The sequence below is a fragment of the Dermacentor silvarum genome, chromosome 10, assembly GCF_013339745.2.
Source record: "Dermacentor silvarum isolate Dsil-2018 chromosome 10, BIME_Dsil_1.4, whole genome shotgun sequence".
Classification (NCBI taxonomy): domain Eukaryota; kingdom Metazoa; phylum Arthropoda; class Arachnida; order Ixodida; family Ixodidae; genus Dermacentor; species Dermacentor silvarum.
Genome location: NC_051163.1, coordinates 108,789,107 through 108,799,156, shown reverse-complemented (window position 1 = coordinate 108,799,156; position 10,050 = coordinate 108,789,107). Strand labels below are relative to the sequence as shown.

General features: G+C 46.9%; 1 pseudogene; it reads left to right on the top strand.

Annotated features, from left to right (window-relative positions):
* The first annotated feature begins 9,543 nt into the window (after window positions 1-9,543).
* Window positions 9,544-9,723, top strand: LOC119432070 (U2 spliceosomal RNA; annotated as a pseudogene).
* The last annotated feature ends 327 nt before the right edge of the window (window positions 9,724-10,050 follow it).

Sequence of the window (10,050 nt, the reverse complement as noted above, 5' to 3'; positions counted from 1 at the left end):
GACAAAATAAAAGAAAAAAAGCTCTTCTAATTATTTACAACATATACGCATTAGGGATGGAAACACCGCCTCTTCCATGCAGAGGCCATAAATACTGGGGTGTTTCAGCAAACACTTTCAAAAAATGTTTAAAGGTTGCCTGTGGCAGATAGCACAATTCTAGTTCATGAGCTGGTCTACTCGAAGAGGTGGACATTACTTGCACAAAAAATTGAAATGCATAATCGACAAATAAAAAAATCACCCATTATGTTTTTAACATATTAACTTATGGCCCATGTTCGCAATTTACAAATTCTGGCCGTGGAATTCCCAAGGCGGATGCACTAGGAACTAATTCTCAGGATGGCACCAGTTTCGAGATATTAATTCCCGAAAATTGCGGAGAAATGCATTGGCGTTCCAGTTACTTTTGCGCTCACCCGTCGTGGTTGTTTAGTGGCTATGGTGTTGGACTGCTAAGCATGAGGTCACGGGAACAAATCACGGCCACGGCGGCTGCCATTTCGGTGGGGCGAAATGCTATAGAACACCCGTATACTTCAGATTTAGATGCACGTTAAAGAACCCCAGGTGGTGTAAATTATTCCAGAGTCCTCCACTACGGCGTGCTTCATAATCAGATCGTGGTTTTGGCACGTAAAATCCCATAATTTGTTCTTTTCATACTTTTGGGCTTTGATGCATAAAACGACGTTTTGTTGAGAAAGTGACTGGCACGCCAATGTATTTCTACGCAAAGTTAGATAATTAATATCTCGACACTGGTGTCAGCCTGAGATTTAGTTCAAAGTGGATCCGCTCTCCACGGCTAGAATTTGTAAATTGCAACATGGGCCATAAGTTAATTAGTTAAAAACTTAATTGGTTAATTTTCTTAATTAGTCGATTATGAATTGCAATTTTTTGTGCAAGTAATGCCCGCCTCTTCGAGTAGACGAGCTCATGAACTATAATTGTACTATCTGCCACAGGCCACCTTTAAAGATTTTGGAAACTGTTCGCTGAAACACCTTGTATATAGAATTCACTCTGTGTCCGAAATGATGCCAAGCCGGATTCACTCAAAATCAGAATAAATAGAAGTCTAGAAGTCATGCGCAGCAGCGGTTATACTCGGACTCAAAGTACTAAAAAAATTAAAAAGAGTGCAGTTTGGCCGGGAAGGCGAAGCAGTATTAGTGATAGCGAAGTAGAAGGCAATTAAACGAAGGAAGATTCTTACAGTGTAAATCCGTGTAAGGATCGCACCCGTGTAAGGGCCACACCCTTAACTTGACATCGAATATTTAAAAAAAAAGACATCCAACCGAGAAGCAATCGCGTTCCGTGCGCTGATCCTGATCGGGCGCAACAGATAATTGTCGCGCGCAGCATACTTTCGTGCGTCGCTACTGGATGTCGAGAGGAGGCGATCGCGGAAGTTTACGGCGGATTTCATACTCGTAGTTGGAAAAATGAGGTCAAATGGCCCGGTCCCATGAAAGGCTCGTCAAAACCGCGACAGAAAAGTGTGGCCCTTACATGAGTCTATACGTTAGTTATAGAGACCATATAAATTGTAGTAAACATTCACCTAAAATTAAAATAGTAAGCATAGTGTACATAGTCAACATAGTAAGCACGGACCACATAAACCTGTAAATACCTCACTGGTTGACCTCGAGCACTCGCTTTCACTACGCAAGCATTGTGAAAAACGCCGGCAGCGGAGGCGAACGGTTCGTACAGGCACGTGATTCACCGCAAGTCTGAAAATTAGATTCATCATCATTATTTGCCTATTTTTATGTCCACTACTCACGGCCTCTGTGAGTGATCTGCGATGGCCTCTGTCTCTTAACTCTGCAACACTAGGGGCGCAGAAAGACAGCCGGCAAGGAAGACAGCGCGCATGAAGTTAGCAGTCATCCCTGGTCGCCCTTTATCATTGCACCCACCAATGGTTACCAACAATTAGATATGACACGCGGGCCCCACAAGCGTCAGCCGCACACAGTCATTCACAGATATGGCAGGGCTAGAGGAGAAGACGCGTTCTCTCCTTCCCATTCGCGTTTGGTTACGTGACCTACAACTAACCCAAATATTGGCGCGTGGGAAATGATGCCCATCAAGCCGCCATCCTTTGCAGTTCACTGTTACGTGCTTTTTTCCGCACCCACAGGGTATGGGTGGCTCATGCATATGGCTTTTGGATTTAATGCGGAACATCACGGCGACGACCACCACGACAATTTCCCTGAAGTGTCAATATAATTGCTTTCGCCATAAAGCTAGAAACAGAAAATTGTTAGCAGAGGATATATATATATATATATATATATATATATATATATACATGGGTAAGTTTCGAAAAGGTGGTCGGGCCTAAGTACCCCCCGGAAAAATGAAAACTTTCCGCCTATGGGCTGCAGAGTGAATAGCTAACACTTCTCCAAATAGCGAAAAAAGAAGACAACTTGAGCGCTTTTAGCACCCTTAGAAGTGCACTGCGTGGCCGAGGATCTCATTTATTTCTAAAAAGGATCACACCAAACCCCCTTCGCTGAACATAATGCAGTATAACTTTAACGTGAGACTTCTTTCTATTTGTGCTTCACAATTGAATTGGTCAAATGAATGTATTTGGTGTCGCTTGAAACCCTCCGCGACCATGAATAATGATGTTTATTGTTTAGGGGCTTTAATATTGTTATAATTCTTGAATATCTATATAAACACGCCGCATACGCAATAGACAATTAGAAGCACGCTAGCAGTTGTACCTTGGAAGGAATTCCTCGCGTATCTATTTAAAATGGAGAAAATAAAGTGAAACAGAAGAGGAAGGCACGCGACAGCACGTTACACATGGAGTATAAATAATAACTAGGGATGAGAGTCGAATCCCATAATTGAGGGGACTTCCCGCACAACCTTTCGAGCCTCATACAGAGTTGAAGCTCGACATTTCGGAAATAATATAATCATTAGGTGCAATTCAAGAACACCAAGCTATTGGAAGAGAGAGAAAGAGAATAAACTTTAATAAAAAAAGCACGCGAGCGTAGGTAGCTCCCCCGCTCTGCAGTGGGTGGTCCCCTCAGTCCAGAGTCCAGCGGCCTTAGCTGCCCTTCTCGCTCGGTTGACCAGGTTGAGCTGGTCCGTCGAGTCGGAGCTGGACAGCGCTGCTTCCCATTGCCGTGTGGTGGGGTGTGTTATGGGTGTTAGCTGAGGTGTGTTTGCGCAAGCCCATACCATGTGGTAAAGTGTTACACATTGATCACAATGTGGACATTTATAGGAATACAGCGCAGGGTGTATGGCGTGGGAAAGACTCAAATGTGGATATGTGTTTGTTTGGAGTTTTCGCCATATTACGGCCTCCTCTCGCGTCAGAGAATTATGAGGTGGGGGTAGTGTTCGTGAAAGGCGATAGTGTTGTAGGATGTGAGTGTAGGTTAATGGTATGGGCTCTGGTTGGAACTGCTCGGCGCGGTCATCTCGCGGCTCCCGGTGTGCATGCGCTCGGGCGTAGGCGTGTGCCTGCTGATTGCCGCGTAAGGACTCATGCCCCGGAGTCCACACGATTTGTATGTATGGTGGCAGCTGGTGCGCTCCATTCAGAATGGGATGTGCAGCCCTGGAAATTTTGGCCCTGGAGTAATTTCTGCATGCCGTCTGAGAGTCCGTCAGAACTATGACGCAATCCCACTGCGGTCTCGTTGTGATGGCTAACGCTATCGCTAGTTCCTCTGCCTCCGCAGCGCTCACTCTGGAAACCGACGATACATTTATTTCGGTCCCGTGATTGTCGACTACGCTGGTTACGAATGCGGTGCTTATTGCGGTGCTGGCCGCGTCTACGTGCAAGACATTGGGGTGGTTTCCATACTTTCTCGCGAGCGCCTGCGCTCGGGCTTGTCTCCGTCCGATGTGGAAGTTTGGGTGCATGTTCCTGGGAATCGGTGAGACGTACATAGTTTCTTGTATTCGTGTTGGGATTTTGGTCAGTGCGCTGGTCTTCCGTACGAAATATCCAAGACGTTCCAAGACGCAGCGTCCCGCTATTGTGCGTAGTAGTCTTTCCTTCTGGCTTACCAGGTGGGCCTCTATGATTTCCCGTGCGTTGTTGTACACCCCTGTCTCCTCGAGGCGAAAAGTAGCCGTTCCGGGTGGGAGTCCGAGCGCTTGCTTATACGCCTTGCGTATCAGCCGGTCAAGTGCCTCCACTTCCGCGTTCCTTAAATTTAAATATGGTGCCGAGTACGCAATGCGGCTCACAATCAGAGCCTGCACTAATCGAATAAGGTCCTGTTCCTTGAGTCCCCTCTTCCTGCTAGTAATTCGTTCAATCATGCGCAAGATCTGCGTGGTCGTGTGTTGTAGCTTCTGTATGGCGTATCCTCCGCCCCCGTCCTTTTGTAAGTGTAAGCCGAGGATCCGAAGTCTGTCTACCTTGGTAATCTCTCTAGGACCTACTCGCAGGTGGATGGTTGGTGCCGGGGCTGTTGATCGTCCTCGTGAGCGCTTCTCGATTATGAGGAGCTCCGACTTCTCCGGCGCGCATTGCAGTCTGCATGTCTCCGCATAACTTGCTACGACGTCTACTGCCTCCTATAATGCCTCTTGTTGTTCTCCTATGAACCCTCCGACCGTCCATATCGTGATGTCGTCTGCCTACAAGGCATGTCTGATCCCCGGTATTTTCTCGAGTTGGGCTCGGAGTTTCATCATGGCCACATTGAAAAGTGTCGGTGACAGCACTGCTCCTTGTGGCGTTCCTCTGTTATGTGTGTCTATTCGCTGTGGCCTCACATTTCCAAGCCCTATTGTGGCTGTGCGATCAGTGAGAAAAGCCCTCACGTAGCTGTACGTTCGTCGTCCGCAATTCGTGTCACTGAGATTGGATAGTATGGCTTCGTGCCCCACGTTGTCAAAGGCTCCCTTTAGGTCTAGTGCGAGAATTGCTTTTGGGCAGCACGGCGTTGCTGCAGTCAGTACTTCCTCTTTGAGCTGCAGAAGCACGTCTTGCGTTGACAAGTTGGGCCGAAAACCAAACATCGTGTTCGGCATCAGTTGACATTCTTCGAGAGGCGTCTGTAGCCTGTCTAAGATAACACGTTCCATCAATTTACCGAGGCAAGACGTAAGCGAAATGGGTCTTAAGTTCTCCAGGCAGGGCGTTTTTCCTGGCTTTGGTATCAGTGTAATCTCCGCATGCTTGAATTTCGGGGGTAAGGTCCCTGTGCTCCAGTGTGCATTTAACAGTTCCAGTATTGCCTGCACGGTTCAATCGTCCAGGTTACGTAGCAACTTGTTGGTGATTCCGTCCATGCCAGGAGTGGTGTTTCGAGGGAGTCTTGCGATCGCTCGTGTTAGCTCGGAACGCGTTATGTCCCGGTCGAGCTCGCTGTTTTCCAGTCCGGCGTAGTCAGCCGCTGGCTTTGCACCAAGTATCGGCTGGCCAATATATCTGCTTTGTAAGGCACACAATAACTGATCGTCTGTGCCTCCGAAGTTGTGTAGTACTCGGCTCATCGTGTGCTTGCTTTCTCTCTTGCTCTGGGTCGGATCTAGGAGATGTCTGTGTATAGTCCACGTCTTCGCAGTGCCCAGCGTTCCTTGGAGGGAGTTACAGAACTGGTACCAGTTCTGTCGTGCAAGTTGCTCTGCGTAGCGCTCTGCCTCGTCCGTTAGTTTCGCGATGCGTACTTTTAGCTTACGGTTCTGCCGTTGCCTTCGCCATCTTCTAAGCAGACTGTGGCGCGCTTCCCACATGTGGAATTGGAATTGAGCTATTGGAATTTGGTCAGCAGTAAAGAGCGACACCTTCTGCAAGTTGGGAGTTCTATGAGCTTTGTGCGTCGGCTTCTCTGCATTCCGGGAAAGCCCATTGCTCAAAGGCACGCTTTTAAAGGCTACAACGGCAATTTGGAAATTGCTTACTAGCACCACATTAAGACTACACCTTTTGAATTTCTTCAGAATCTCCCCTCTTAGACAAGCTTTATTCCATTTGATTTAAGTTGGTACGCTCGACAGTTAAGAAATGACGCGTTGTTGAATAGTATTGAACATCTCACAGACCTGGCAAGCTCAATAAACTGAACTTCGGCAATTTTTCCCTGACGGGTATAATTAGTCGGTACTGGGAACCTTGCCGACAGGTCAGCTCTTGCTTTCCAACAACCCCTCGACGGTAGCGCCATTTTCATTGTCTGTCTGAAAGAAATGTCGCCGGAAGTTTGAGCGGACAAGCTACATGATGTCTTGTAAAAATAACAGCTTCGCAGCAAACCAATGCTTCCTGAATAATACCTCGCACAAAGGAAAAGATGTCTGGGGTTAAAGCCAGCTCGCAGACCGGTTGAGCTTAAGCAGCACAATGTGGCGCTTTCCGAGTCATGTGTATCGACCAAGGGCGACGGTGCTGCCACCGTATACTTTGTGTAATGATTGGATGAGAATTAGGCATTTCGTTAACAAAAACGCAAGGCGCGGCATCACAGTGGACTAAAACATAAACCTGTAAATTTCGCTTCCATGAATATCGCCCACAGATCTCCGGAAAGATGACCAATCCCTGAAAACCGACGGGCTGTTGCACCAGTTTTAGGGTTCACCAGCGCGATTGTTACCCTTTCGTGAATATGGGCAAATTAAAAAAAATATTACCGGGAATATATTGAAGGGAGTTTGAGTATCGATACACGTAGTCGCGATCATTTGCACAGGGGTTCATTTCAGATTACTTATGCGATACGCGTCTACATCAAATACAGAAGTCTCGCAACATTCTATACCACAAAAAAAGTGTCCTTTCAGGACTTTCAACTCTAACATCATGAAATTCTGGCGTATCTTCGTTGCAACGTGGCTCGTGGGCTGAGCGACTTATTAACCGTATCATTCTGCTGCTGTACACGAAGCTGAGGGATCGAATCTTGGCGTAGACAATTGGGCATTCCAAGGAAGCGGGAGTGCAGAAGCTTTGGTGCAGTTAAATACGCGTAGAAGACACTAAGGTTCCACAAGTTACAATGTTTCTGACTACTGCGTCTCTCGCCGCCCTATATGAAGCTTCGGAATGGCAAACTCCAACATTACATATTACTATGGCTTAATGTGACATGATTTATACAGTGTGATCATTTTTGTCTTTTACACAATTTAAAAAAATCGTCTTTTGCGGATAACATAATTACAGTTCTTAAGCCGGGTTTTTCGGAGAGACACAATCTCTTGCACGAACAGTCAGGACAGATATATAACTAATTAACAAAAGATCTGTAATTAAATTACATCCATCAAACTAGCTTAAAATGCACTTACTTTTCCAGCTTACTTTTTTAACAAAAGGCTCTTTTATGCTTTTAAGCTGAGAAGTAACTAGAAAGCCCGTGTATTTCGTCACACATTTTGGGAAATAATATCGCGAAAGTCGGTGTCATCCTAGAAATTCGATTCAAGTGGATACGTCTTACAAACTCACCGGCTACAATTCGTAAATTGCAATATGTGCCGTAAGCGAATCAATTAGGAAGGTAATTGGTAATTTCTTAGGTTAGTTAAATAAATGTTTCGGCTTCTCAGACTAGTAATGTCCGCCTCTTCGAATAGTCCAGCTCCAGGACAAAAAAAAAATCACTATCTGTCACCGGCGATTTAAAACAAATTCCTTAAAACTTAAAAATGATTGCCCCGTATATGTTTCTACATTGTAACTAGATTCCGAAGGCTCAGGGAAACGTTAGTGATCAGTGGTTAATTTACTGTATTTGGTAACGAGGAGGCGACGGTGAAGGCTGAAATAGTAGAGCAAAGTTCCCCATTTCCATTTTTCTACAGGTACGCGCGATTTCTTCAAAATTGTAAAACACATGTAGAGCTCTTACTGCTGCTCTTGCTCATGCTGAATTTTTTTGCGGTAAGATTGCGTAATATGGCACAGTTTGTTTCATGTAAAACTTCGAACGAATACTTGAATAGCTTTCCGGGAAAAAAATGGCGTAGCTTGCACTGGAGGCGCAATGCTAAAGAGATAGCGGAGCTGATGGGCACCTAGCTATTCCTTGACTTTTGGGCAAGGCAAACCACTACCAACTCATTCCCAACATTTTCCGGAATTTATTTATTATTGATCGATTATCGATTAGTTATTGATTGGCTATCGATTGGCTATCGCAAGGTATTGGCCACGTATTTGGGCTAGGCTAAGCACTAACAAGTCACCCCTAGCATTTCCAGGAATTTATTGATTATTTGTCGATAATCGATTAGCTATTGCTTGGATATCGATTGGCTATCGCAACGTATTTGCCACGTATTTGTGCTAGGCTAAGCACTACGAATTCATCCCCAGCATTTTACGGAATTATTGATTACTGATCGATTATCAATTAGTTATTGATTGGCTATCGATGACTGACTAAGCTCAAGTGTTCCCAACCATGCTTAGCTATATTTAGCCAGGCTCAGCTTCGCTAGTTCACAGGGGTATGTTCCATTGCGCTTGGACCCTTTCTGTACTACCTCCAGTATCGGCCCACATTTTCTGTTCGCGAATTACGGACTAACGGCGGGCTTAAACAGCTCTGCTGTTAAAATTCAGTGCCATTCCACTTTGTGAACGTGGATGACCAGCGAAGCTGTGTATCTGGTGATTGACGGTTGCTCCGGTGAAACGTTCTAAGCTTGCGGTTTCGGGGCCACATGGATGGTTCGAATTTCTCCGTTTTTTCCGCGACAGATGGTGCATCACGCGACTACGCGTCACGGATTCATGCCGTCCGCGCGTCGTCCGCGACCCCCACGGACGGAAAAGGCCGAGCTAGTTCTCGCATCCGGATTCTAGCAGTCGAATGCTGCGGATTTAGTCTACGATGCTCTATGAGTCTTGCAACAAGCGCCACTTACAGCCTATGAGCCGCCGCCACGTCTTCGAGGCCATGTTAAGCCAATACAGGCACTCTAAGCCTACACGCTAAGAACTTGAGCATGGCTCTCGGAAACGGTGCCCAATCGTCACGAATACTTAGTGGTCGAAGCTTCTGGACACAAATTTAAAGCAAACACAAGCGTCAGTTTGAAAAACTGGCCACACAGTCAACGACTTGATAGGTTTGAGGCAGACGGCAGCAGCTTCGGGCGGTGCCGCCATGTTTATTTATCCGGCGCGGTCGTCTGTTCGCTCCGTCCGTCGTGTAGATGCGTTTTGCTGCCGGACGGGCGGCGGAATAACCGTCCGCGCAACAGATTGTCGCGGAGCCGTCCGTCGTGTGGATCCACCATTACGCTTGGCGTCCGCGACCCCCTCATCGTCGGTGGTCTCCTTCCGCCGCCGCCGCGCCCATTCCCTTTTCTGTTCACGCCGTCGTTCTTGGTAGGCACGCTATTCTTCAGACCGTACAACACGCGGCGTACCCATTTCACAGTCGGAGCAGAAGTGAGGAAAGGAGCCTACGTAGAGCATGACGTCAGGAGACAGAAGACACTCAGATTGGTAGGCACTAGTTTGAATACGTGGGATGGCGTACACTTGTATGGTGCGAACGTAACATGGCCCATGATGGTGAAAGTGTAGTATCTGTTCTTATCAGCTTAATATCTGATATGGGCTGTATTTGGACCCAGGATATTAAACTTACTGTTGCAAGTTGGCAGATTGCTTGAAGCCTGCTTCATCTCCACCGCGGGTCGGCCTGGTATTGCACGATCTTCGGGATCGGCCCATTGTTTTTGGTCTGTGGACATCGATCCACTCAAAACTAGCCATATAGAGCTTCGCTATAAAATGCGACGTTTTCTTCGTCTAGGGGGAGGCTAGCTGCTGCGTAGGCAGCTGTAGCATAAACTTGTGTCGCCTGTCGCCAGCTTTGGAAAGCAGCCGTGGCGGGAGGCTAGCCGTGTGTGGCCCGCAGGTTGACCGCTGATCTTGAACACGCAGCTACCGTCGCGCAACTTCTTTGCGCAAATGGTGATAGTCGGTGACGCAAGGTTCTGCTAGTGCCCCCTTCGGCAGCAGCTAGCTTCCCCATAGACGAAGGCGACCTTGCAGTTTCTTTC